Source organism: Rutilus rutilus, assembly GCF_951802725.1.
Source record: "Rutilus rutilus genome assembly, chromosome: 3".
Classification (NCBI taxonomy): Eukaryota; Metazoa; Chordata; class Actinopteri; order Cypriniformes; family Leuciscidae; genus Rutilus; species Rutilus rutilus.
The window spans coordinates 3,690,193-3,703,000 of NC_140211.1; the positions used below are offsets into that span (position 1 = coordinate 3,690,193).

The 12,808-nt window shown below is 40.3% G+C and overlaps 1 protein-coding gene across 1 annotated transcript in view; it reads right to left on the minus strand.

The window, feature by feature from the left end:
* Nucleotides 1-12,808, minus strand: part of LOC311287890 (Fc receptor-like protein 5) — a 291,105-nt gene that overhangs the window by 21,993 nt on the left and 256,304 nt on the right. The gene's annotated exons all lie outside the window — the stretch shown is intronic.

Below are 12,808 nucleotides of genomic sequence, written 5' to 3' on the forward strand. Positions count from 1 at the left end.
CAATAAGTAAGTGAACTTTTTAATTAAAATGTCCTTATTTAGTGGTTTTTAATATTTAAATCAGAAATTTTATGATGGGCATAAAATGTACAATGGCTTAACTTTGTTATTTACTATTCTATTATGTTTTTGTTCTTTGTAATTTGTCAAACACGAATGTAAGTAATATATATTATTTTTTTTTTCAGTATGAACAAACAGATGCTGAAAGTGAGAACCAATTTGAAGATCTTAGTCTTGATGTCAGCATGCTTTCCCTGATTCCTCAAACAGAAAAGAAGGACCTAAGTTTTGTTCCTCTAAGTTCGACCTCAACATCAACTCCAACTACAGAGGAAGATGAAGACAACAGTAGATACAAAGATCGAAAATGGATTGTCAATGAGTGAACAATGTCCAGCTTGATGGAGCTGTTTAGTAGATGCCATCATTGCGGAGCAGCAGTCATTGAAACCCAAAAAATAACCTGTGGTAGCCTCATATGTGTTCATTGGGAATGTTCGAATGGTCATAAAAGAAAATGGAAATTGTGTGATGAAATTCGAGGAATGCCAGATAACAACCTTCTTGAGTCAGCGTGTACACTGTTCACTGGGGCAACATATACGGACATTGATGATTGGGCTACATTGCTCAACCTCCAACTACCAAAGAAAACAACCTTCTACGCTATCCAGTCCTCTTATCTAATCCCTGTTGTAGATGTTATGTACAGAGAACAACAGGATAAAATGTTGGAAGCCTTGAGGATGAAAAACATACTGCACAAAGGTGTGCATATGTCAGGGGATGGGAGAAATGACAGGCACTGTAAGTGTAAATCTAAATTGTGTGTATAAGTGAAACAAATTGTAACCTATTTTATCTTTATCTTTTATCTTTATAATTTATCAACATGTATATTTAACATGCGTTTTGAAATATTGGTGCACTTAAAATATTTGTAGTATTATTATTTTTTAATTTTGTAATTATAAGCTATCAAGTCTTATGCAGGAATAACAATTGATGATATAATTATAAACATTCAAAAAATGAAATAAAGGTTACAGAAGCAGCAAGCTCTGTTGGCATGGAGCCCATAGGCTTTAAGAGAGGTGTAAACTCACTTTTGGAAATGGGAATTGAAATTGAGGTAATGACTACGGACAGATCCCCATCTATTAGAAAGATTATGAGGGTTGATTATCCACAAATTCATCACGAGTTTGACATCTGGCATGTTGTGAAGGGTATGTACATTTTTCCTCAATAATTCATATGTTCGTTGATGTATTGAATTTAATTTTTTCAGAATCTCTACAGCAGTAGAGGAAAGCTGCTTTGCATAAACTAAAGTTTGACAATAACAAAATATAACTGCTGTTTGTATGCACTAGGCTTACCCCACAACCTCATAATGTTGAATACATAACTTACATAATATTTTTCAGGTTTCTTCAAAAAATTACTGTCAGTTTCCAAAAAAAGACAAAATAGAAACCTTCAGCCATGGATAAAAAGCATATGCAACCATTTGTGGTATGCATGTGCATCCTGCAGTGGTGACCCAGATGTATGTTATCTAATATATATTTTTTAATCTGATATAGACTAACTTCTTTCAAAAATTATATTGTAAATATTTTTAAACAGCTGTTGACAGAAAAGTGGAAATCCCTTCTCCATCACATTTGCGGTGAACACATTTGGGAAGAAAATGGACGGCAACAAAGATGTGCCCACGATGACCTCACTCCAGACCAGCAAAGAAGGAAACGATGGCTACTAAAAATCTCCAGCCTTTCACACACTATCATCTCTTGTTTTACATCCAAATCTCTTGAAGGACATGAGGCAAATGGCCTTCTTCAAGCACACAGGCAAGTTACTCTTACACCAAAATTTATTCAATTTCACATGGAAAGGGAAACAGTATAAAATGTATATATTTTTTTTCTCAGGCAGTCTTGAGGTTTACCATTCAGTTCTTCTGAAATATTGTAGAAAGAATCTGCATTTCCACTACTCCTCGATGACAGCTCGTACTCAACTTGCTGTCATGGATCACAATGAAAATGTAAACCGTCAACAGGCCACAACCTCCTCAGGCAAGTAGTCAGCTTCCAAAAAGTGGGGTGTTTACAACACTAAATGCTCAATTCAATTGTACACACACCAATATACATTATATATATATATATATATATATATATATATATATATATATATATATATATATATATATATATATGTATGTGTGTGTGTATGTGTGTGTGTGTGTGTGTGTGTGTGTGCATAGGCCTATGCCAAAAAAAAATGGACAGGGTACTTTAATCAGGGCAGAAAATATTGCCTTGTGACTATATATTGCACTTTTATAGGTGATCCGCGATACATTGTTTTTCCAAAACAAAAGAAAGAATGGTTGGCAAGGAAAATTTATGAACCGACTACACAAACCTTCAGGGAAGAACTTCTTCAAAAGGTACAGGAGCGGCGCAGTGACCCTACTGTACTTTTCAAGGACCCAACCTCTCACGTTTCTTTGCCTGTTTTAACGGCCCTTTCAATATCGCAACAAAACCCAAACCGGGAAAGGAAGCAGCTATTGCAAAACATGTGTCAAGGTTTACCAAGTATTGGTACGGCATACTGTAATATTTTTCTTGGATTTTCTTGTGTTGTTAGATTTTTCGTTTGGTAAAACGCTACCTCAACATGCATGTTTACGTATTTATTTTTGTTTGGGTAAGAACAAATTTAGTGTAAAACTGCTGGGAATAACAAAAATTGCTTATCTATTGCAGTGATATCAAAACAAAAAAGCTCCTTCATATGATAAAGCCATACTCTGACTGAAATTCTCAAACATTTCAACAAAACCTGTTTTATAAACTGTAATTGACAAACATAAGCCAATTTATGTTTATGTACATTTTTATTTAACAAATATTTATACCAGCAGTACCCACATGTTTTATTTGAAAATATTTGTACTAATAATGAAAAATAAAAATAAAATATATTTTTTTTATTGTGTTGCTTTTCCTTTCTTTAAATTAGCCTGAAAGCTTCTTCGGCTTCCTTGAAACCAGCATATGCTCCAGATGATGATGGATATTTTTCCCATATGGCTCGCACAACACATGACGGCAGAACTTTTCTGTTGTGTCTTCCAAGTTTTTGACCTTTCAGTATCCACTCTAGAACAACCCGGTAAGCCACCAGTCTGCACTGACTGTAAACAGAAAACAGATCAGAATCAGGAAGAGTTTGATTGCCAAGTGTGTTTACACACATGGATAGCATAATACAAAGATGCATAATAAATAACTAGGCTGCATATGTAATAACTCTACAATAGAAACAAACCTAATTACTTCATAGATAGCATGCCACCCGGTCCTTCTGGCCTCGGACGTCCCTTCCAGTTCCCTTTTGGCAAATAAATAAACACTTCTTAAACACTGCGACTTAGCAGGGGCGGAAAACCGGGATCCTCTGTTATACAGCGACATACACTTGTGGTCCCATTGTCTGCGCTATCCAAACTTTCGAGCTGTGGCATGACAATGTCCCAATCGATGCAGAACACACTCTCCTGTTCATTAGGCATCGCTTGGCACTGATTACATTTACACCACCAGATGTCCAATGCTCTCTGTCTTTCAGAAGCTTAAGACTGCGGTTGTGATGCAGACTCTTCCATCTCTTATAGTTCAGTGTCTGTGTATTCTGGTTCGAATAAGTATGGTTGGTTAAAAAAATTCAAGTCTTCATCTTCATCTACATCGAAATCTGCGGACATATTGACGAATACAGTTGAAGCGGCAACCTATAACCGCTGAGAGGCTAAGCAGCAGGAAAGATTCGTGACGCGTTTCCATCCGTAACATCCAATGGTTTATTCTTACAGGTAACAGATTGTCCACGCTCGAACCATTAACGTACGTACTGACACAAGTCCATGTAAACAAATAACCATACAGACGTGCAAACGGTCAACTGAAAGTGAGCACTCCTTGCCACTCACCCCCTCTCTACACAGTGTTCCACAAGACAGGGAGCGCTACCAGGTAAATACCCACTAATACCCATGTGACCAAACACCTGGAAATGTACGCGCAAAATACAAAATAAAAGACACACGTTTTCTGCACTTACATTCCAGCCCCTGATTATTACACAATACACCTGTAATAATCAAAGACATAATAAAGATATGAAGAATACATTACATAATTGTCATACATGATTTTCGCTTTTTTTTACAAAGTGCTTAAATGTGAAAAATGTATGCATGTGAAAATGTCCAATCACACAAGTGTTCATTTAGTTCATCCTCGTAGCCGAGTAAAGTTAATGTAAAGGTCTAGTCCAAGTCAGTAGAGTCAGTAATTCAATCAAGTCAAAGTCAACAAGTCAAGTCAAAAGGGTCAGTTGAGGGCTCTCAAATGTCAGTCATAGTTAATCTTTAAATTCCTCGGCTTCAAGAAGACGACAAATCTTGGTAATTGGCCTGGTCAAGCAGGTACTCATAGTCTTGATCTTAACTTGCCGTGTGAATCCTTTTTTGTCCTCTATCGTGTGGATAATTTTGCCCATGATCCAGGAACTTCTAGGTGCGTTTTCATCCATTATCAGAACAACATCTCCCAACTGATAGTTCCGTGTCTTTGCCACCCACTTTTGGCGTTCCTGTAATAGAGGTAGATATTCGCCAATCCATCTTTTCCAAAACTGGTTGGCCAAATACTGAACTTGACGCCATCGCCGACGAGCATACAAATCTTCTTTCTCAAACAATCCGGGTGGTAATGTAAACTTTGTTTTTAGAAGGAGAAGATGATTAGGTGTTAAAGTTTCCATGTCGTCAGGATCCAAAGATGATCTAGTTATGGGTCGGTTGTTAAGTATGGACTCTACTTCACACAAGAGAGTATGAAGATCTTCTTCATTCAAACTTTGCCCTCGAAGGATGGAGTTGAGTATTTTCTTTATCGATCTGATGAGTCTTTCCCAGATCCCTCCGTGGTGTGAACCGGTAGGAGGATTGAAAGTCCATTTTATCTTCTTTTGTAGAAGAAAATCGTTTATCTGACTGTGGTTCCAATTTTGTATCGCCTCCTTTAATTCACGATCAGCCCCGACGAAGTTCGTTCCATTATCTGAACGTATTTCGGCCACTTGTCCTCGTCGAGCGATAAAACGTCTGAGTGCATGAATGAATGAGTCGGTGTCCAGTGATGCAATCATTTCAATGTGAACAGCTCTAATGGCCAAGCAGGTGAAAATGACTCCGTAGCGCTTTAGAGTGGTTCTTCCTCTCTTTACCTCAAAAGGGCCGAAACAATCCAGTCCAACATGAGTAAAGGGTGGTTTGTCTGCGGAGACTCGATCGTGAGGCAAATCAGCCATTTGTTGATGACCTGCAATTGCGTTGAACCTTCGACACACGACACATTTTGATAGAAACGTTCTGATGGCTACGCTAGCTCCAGGGATCCAATATTGTTGTCTAAGAGTCGCCAACATGAAGTTACGTCCACTATGTCCCACTTCCTCATGAATTTGACGCAGGATCAGGTTGGAAATGTGTAAGTCCTTTGCCAATATGATTTGGTGTTTAGAGTGTTCAGGGATCAATGCGTTATCAAGGCGTCCACCAACCTTGATGATATCAGACTGAAGTATTGGATTAAGACTGTAAAGAGGACTATTTCGCTTGACTACTCCACACTTCCGTAGACTCTTTAGTTCCTCCGGAAATCTCTTACTTTGAGAAAGTCGGATGATTTCCATTTCGGCCTTTTCCAACTCTTCCAGCGAAAGTAAGTCCTTACGAACAGTAGGTTTAAACTTCTGCATTTCTTGATTAATAATCATCTCTTGTTGATCTAGGTCTTTATCAGAGCAAATAAGAGAAGCCTGCAGTCGTTTCCTTTCCTTGCTACGGTCCATCAAGATTTGTTTCACACGAAGGATCCATGCTACGGCTTTCTTTACTTGGATCCAAGAGGAAAAGTAATCAAAGAAACATGATATGGAGTCAGAATTTTCATTGACTTCTATCGTGTTTACCAAAGCACTCCTTTTAATCTCAGGATCATGAGAGAGTATTGCGTCCCTATCGGTGGAGTCCATTGGCCAGTCTTCTTGTGGCTGAACAAGGAATGTGGGACCAGAAATCCACATCTCATTCTTCAAAAATGAATCCACCTTTGCTCCTCTAGACGCCAGATCTGCTGGATTGCTTGACGAATTCACGTACCTCCATTGTGCAACATCAGAAACATTCAAGATCTCAGATACCCTGTTAGCCACGAAGCACTTAAACCTTGAGGTCCTATTTCGAAGGTACTTGAGTACTGACGTGCTGTCAGTCCAAAAAACAGAGTTCTGGAAGGGCATCTTGAGTTCTTTCATCCAGATCTTGTCAATACGGCTTGCAAGAGTGGCAGCTGCAAGTTCCAGGCGAGGGATTGTAATGGATCTCACTGGTGTAACTCTTGCCTTGCTTACCAGAAGAGTGGAATATGCCTGTTGTTGGTCATTATGAAGCAACAGGTAGGTAACCACCCCATATCCTTGCTCGCTTGCATCCGAGAAATGGTGCATTTGAGCAGAAGTTACTTCACCAAACCCATCAGGCTTCAAACATCTTCTGACCTCAAAACTCTTCAAGTGATGCAGATCATCCAGCCAGTTCATCCAGCGTTGAGCATACACTAAAGGAATATCATTGTCCCATCCAATTCCCTCTTTACACAGATCTTGCAGTATCCTCTTGGCAGACAGAATCACAGGTGACAAGAACCCCAGAGGATCGTAGATGGAACTGACCACTGAGAGAATTCCTCTCCTGGTAAGAGGTCTATCCTTGACTACCACTTTGAATTGAAAGGCATCTGATTCAGCACACCATTGCACTCCCAAGGCTCTTTCCAGTGGCAAAGTGTCATGATCCAAATCCAGATCCTTTACCTTTTTCTCTCTGTCATCCTCAGGTATGGCACCCAATACAGCACGGCTGTTGCTCGTCCATTTCGTTAAACGAAAACCACCTTTAGCACACATACTAGTAAGATCCTTGTACAGCTGCACAGCATCTGATTCGGAAGGTACTGAAACGAGGCAGTCATCCACATAAAAATTATTGAGAACAACATCCATTGTCTTGGGGTCAAATAGATCCTTATGATCCATTGCACATTTCCTCAATGCGAAACTTGAGCAACTTGGTGATGATGTAGCCCCAAATAAATGAACCACCATTCTGTATTCCTCCAGACTGCCGTTTACATTACCTTCTGGCCACCACAGGAATCTCAAGAGATCACAGTCTTCTGGGTGAACTCTAATTTGGTGGAACATGGCTTCAATGTCGGCCATCAGAGCAACAGATTCCAGTCTAAATCGTACAAGTACACTCACCAGTGAACTGGTTAAGTCTGGACCCTGTAGAAGCTTGCTATTCAGTGATATACCCTGATAGGAAGCTGCACAATCAAACACAACCCTAATCTTGTGTTTTTTGAGATGATATACACCGTGATGGGGTAAATACCACAGACGTCTGTCACATCTCTCCAGTTCAGCCGCAGGTACTCTTTCTGCATAACCCTTATGGATCACATCTTCCATAAAAGTGGTGTAATCTGCATGAAAGGAAGAATTCAATTTAAACCGTTTCAGAAGAGTAAAAGCTCGTTGTTCTGCAATTCTCCTGTTCATAGGCATGACTACTTCAGCACTTCTGAGTGGTAGACCGATGTAATAATGACCATTCTTTAGTTTTGCTGAATTGGATACAAAATCCATAAACTGTTGATCCTCTTTAGATGTTCCTACCATTTCTTCATGAACAGTCTCTGGAAAATCAGCCTTAAATTGCTGCTTCCACAATTCTTCCAACTTCATTACTGCAATCCTATTCACAGTCACCGGAAGCTGGTTGGCTGCATCATCTCCATTCATGTCTACTCCTTTAAGTGGTCCGTTAACAGTCCATCCGAACAGGGTCCTGACAGCATATGGGCCATTATTCTGACTCTGTATGATCTCCCAAGGCTCCAATGCTTCTGGAACATTAGCTCCAATCAAAAGCTCAATGCCAGCATTAATCGTAGGTAGACAGATATGACTCAGATAAGGCCAACATTCAAGATCTTTCTGAGAGGCGATGTTTGCTGTGGTCACCGGCATGATCTTCTGTGTATACACTTCAGGCAATGGACAATAGTAATCTTGACTCAACCCAGAAACCTCCAAGTCCTTTAGAACGTAACTACCGACTGATTTATCTTGACTCATCGTTCTAAGAAGAATATTAACTTTCTTTCCGGGAAGGTTGAGCTTGTTCATCAAACTTTCCGTACAGAAAGAAGCAGAACTTCCGGAATCAAGAAAGGCATACGTCATCACCACACTGTTTCCCATTTTCGATTTAACACATACTGGAACGATAGATAACGCACAGTTATCATTACCAGCCCCAGTAAGACCACTGGTTTGGAGCGAGACCATAGCACTGGCTACTGCTGACTTGGATTCCGCCTTCTTGTCCAAAGTGTCTACCTTCTCGTGAGGATAAATGTGGAGAAGACTTGGATGTTTAAGATTACATATGCTACAAATACTTCTCTGTTTGCAGTCCCTGCTGAGGTGTCCTATATCCAAGCATCCAAAGCAAACTCCTCTCGTCATCAGAAAGTTCATCTTTTCCCTGTGACCCTTTTTGGTAAGTTTATTACAAACATCCAGTGTATGTTGACCGCTACAGAAGAGACAGATTCTGTTAGGTGATATCTTACGGTGTTCTCTCATTTCAGGCATAGCAGTGATAGTGGTCGCAAAACTGCTTCTGGCTTTTGGCTGACTTGCTTTGATGTTCATCTTCCTACCTCCAGCAGGCAAGACATCCTGAATATTACCAAACACAGGATCAGATAGAATTTTTACTTGTCTCTCAATGAAATCAACAACATCAGAAAAGGTGGTTTGAATGTGGCGTCGCTCCTTTAACTCATATGCAACAACTCTCCATTTATCTTTAAGTTTATAAGGAAGCTTTGAGAGAATGACTTGCATGTTAGTTGTAAGATTCAACTCGTTCATATAGTGAATGTCTTGCATAGCGTTGCAACAACTCCTTAAGAAAAGACCATACTCTTGTAGGGACTTAGCATCTTCAGATTTTATAGCTTTCCACGAAAGAGCTTTCTCCATATATGATGAGGCTATTTTTACCTCATTACCAAAGTTCTCCTTAAGCAATGCTTTTGCTCTTAAGTAACCTTGTGAAGGGGTCATGAGCTGGCAACTTCTAACAAGTTCTTTCGGCTGTCCTCGTGTATATTGCTCCAGGTAGTGCAGGCAATCTCCCAGATTGTCTGCCTTCTTTTCCACCACTTCCTCAAATGTGCGCATAAACTCATAAAAGCGCAATGGGTCTCCATCAAAATACTGTATTTCCCTGGGTGGAAGCGAAGACAAGTTATGCTGTTTAACCAATAAATTAGCAATTTCATTTTGCCTACCCATAAGCTGAAGCATGCTTGCGTGGCTCACATCATTTTGAAAACTTGGTCTTGACCCATAAGCATGTCCAATATTCTGATTATCCAATGATGTTGTGTTAGGCAATGCAGATTGTGATGGTTTAATTTTAGATCTTGTTGATTGTTGTTGTACTGGCTGAGATAGGGAATACTTTGACATTCTTTGCATGTGATCCACATGCGATGTACACGGTACAGACATAGACACAGATGCTGCCGGCCCACTGGCTGAAGGAACAAATGACTCCGCCCCAGGATGAAGAGATTTAGACACAGTTCTGCCAACAGATGAATGAGATTCAGAATGCACATCTTGATACACCTTTACTCGTGCCATTGACTCTGCTAATTTAGTTTCCAACTCCAATTTTTCCTTCCGTCTCTTCAATAGCTCCTCTTGTTCCTCTAAATCATGTTTCCTTTGCAGCATTTGTTGAGAGGCCAATAAAGCAGCCAGTTCTGCTTCAGCCTTAAGACGAGTAGAAGAAATGGAAGATCGGCTTGAACGAGATCCATTGGCTGTCACTCCAGATCTTTTACTGCTTATATTTGAAACGCTGTCCATAGGTTCAACTTCATTTTCAAAGCTCTCAGATTCCATTGTGGCTTGTTGATGTGCATCAGAAAGCTGAATATTATGTGTTGTGGACACCACGTCAACAGAGTGTGAAATACCAGATGAACAAACCCCTTGAGATGTTACAGCTACTTCCTCAACCCTGAGCTCATGGGTATCAGATAGAGCAGTGCAGGAATTAGATTTCCCAGTATCATTCATCCATTGTTGAACATCATCCACAAATCCATTATGAGATTTCAAAATTGATTCAAACCATTCGTTTTGTATAATTTGTTCCTCAGAAGGTAGTAGAGGCAATACTTTTTTATGTAACACAGATGCATCATCCATAAGCAGTTGTATCGTTTTCAGCATTGAACACACTTGAGACGCATTGTCATCACATTTCATCAACTCTTTCATTGACCCAATTGTACTCTTTACTTTATTCACTTTACTCTTGCGATCCCTTTGCAAGGCTTCAAGTTTAGCCATCAGGGCTTTTGCCGTGGGTTTATACTCTCGTTTGCTGCTATCAGCAGCGTGCTCCATATCCTCAGAGTTCATTCTCCAACGCAACGGACAATGTGAGCTCCGTTTCAAACAGCGCGCTCACAGAGCCAAACAATGAATGAACGTAGCGAGGCAGCACACGAGAGCCCATAAATATGCAACAGCAACACAAAGCGCGTTCAACCCAGCGCCAATCCAACGTGACACTATAACAGCGTCCTCCACAACAGCAATACAGCCACACTCCAGTTAAAACGCTGACATACCTCGTTTGCCGTTTGTATGTGCGTCGTGTCCGTCAATCCACTTCACGGTGCACGTCCGCCACAACATGCTGTGTGCAGAAACAGCCGCTTCCAAATTGCGTCCATAATCCAAAAGTTGTGTAGTTTTCAGTTGACTAAATGAAGCGGCAACCTATAACCGCTGAGAGGCTAAGCAGCAGGAAAGATTCGTGACGCGTTTCCATCCGTAACATCCAATGGTTTATTCTTACAGGTAACAGATTGTCCACGCTCGAACCATTAACGTACGTACTGACACAAGTCCATGTAAACAAATAACCATACAGACGTGCAAACGGTCAACTGAAAGTGAGCACTCCTTGCCACTCACCCCCTCTCTACACAGTGTTCCACAAGACAGGGAGCGCTACCAGGTAAATACCCACTAATACCCATGTGACCAAACACCTGGAAATGTACGCGCAAAATACAAAATAAAAGACACACGTTTTCTGCACTTACAACAGTTTTACATAAAGCGCGTGTCTTCCTCTGCTTATAAACAGATCGTTTTGCGCTTCCGGCAATGTCGGGACATCATCTTGTACAGTAGATGGCAGTAATACTCCCAAGGAGTGAGCAGCCAGTAACAAATAGTAGTAGAAGAAGAACGCCATAATCTCAGTTCTCGCGCATGCGTCGTGGCGCTCCCGTGAACTCTCGTCAGAGGCCCACATTGAAGAACACTAATAGTTGGATAAAGTCGTTATTTTTGTTGTTTTTCCGCACAAAAAGTATTGTCGTTGCATGATAAACTTAATGTAGAGCCACTGTAGTCACTTGGACTATTTTAACGATGTTTTTAATAACTATTCTGGGCCGGCGAGTTTGGGTCCCTCTGAAAGCCTATGGAGGAGTCAAAATTCTGTCAGATTTCATCAAAAATATCTTAATTTGTGTTCCGAAGATGAACGAAAGACTTACATGGTTGGAACAACATGAGGGTGAGTAATTACTGACAGAATTTTCATTTTTGGGTGAACTAACCCTTTAAGATATCAGTAAAACAAGGCCACAATAAACTAAAGGATTAAAATGTAGGTAAATCTAAAAGTAAGTCTGCTTTAAAAAAATATTACAAGTTCAAACATGGCCAGAATGTCCGCATTGAGAAACACGTTCAAATTGGTCGTCTTAACATGGTAAAACTGTGCGTCTTTACACGTACTAAAGTAACGCGACAACAACTGACACCTTAACACGATCAGAATGTGCGTGTCTACACATAAAAAAAAAAAAAAAACATGTAAAAAATTGCTGCGTTAACGCGGACAAACAGTGCGTGTTGACTCGGTCAAAATTCAAGGGTTTCGTTCAAAGACTTTGGCCCCGTTCCCCTTCCATAGTTATGGCCCTCGATACATCTCCTTGTAGTCACTGGAGAATGCACTCCAGTTGACAACACCAATCACAATCTACTAGAGCGCATGCATATATGATGTCACCAAAACACACCACCGCACATGTGCGTAACAGCGTCCAGTACGTGTTGGATCTGATCCAGCTACGTCATCGTGCTACAGGCTGCAGTGAGGACCTCTTGGGTCATCTTCCGTCTTACTGAACATTTTTCCGTGCAGTCCCCGAACAAACCACATGACAACAAATTAACAACCGCTGCTGAATTCAGGAGGAATAGACTCAAGACAGTTTTGATATGTACCACAGTTAGAGAACTGCTGAAACTGTGGATTGATCACCAGAACAGAACAGACTCAAACCAGATTAACCAGTAAAGCACAAGTCAAAAAAGGTCAATTCACATCAGATTTATTTGTATAGTTGTTCATTACGATACACAAAGCAGATTTAGATCTGGACATTAGAGAGAAAGAGCACAGAGAACTACATAATACTTTTAAATGATTATTATCACATGCAATTTATCATATAAGTGCAACAGAACACAT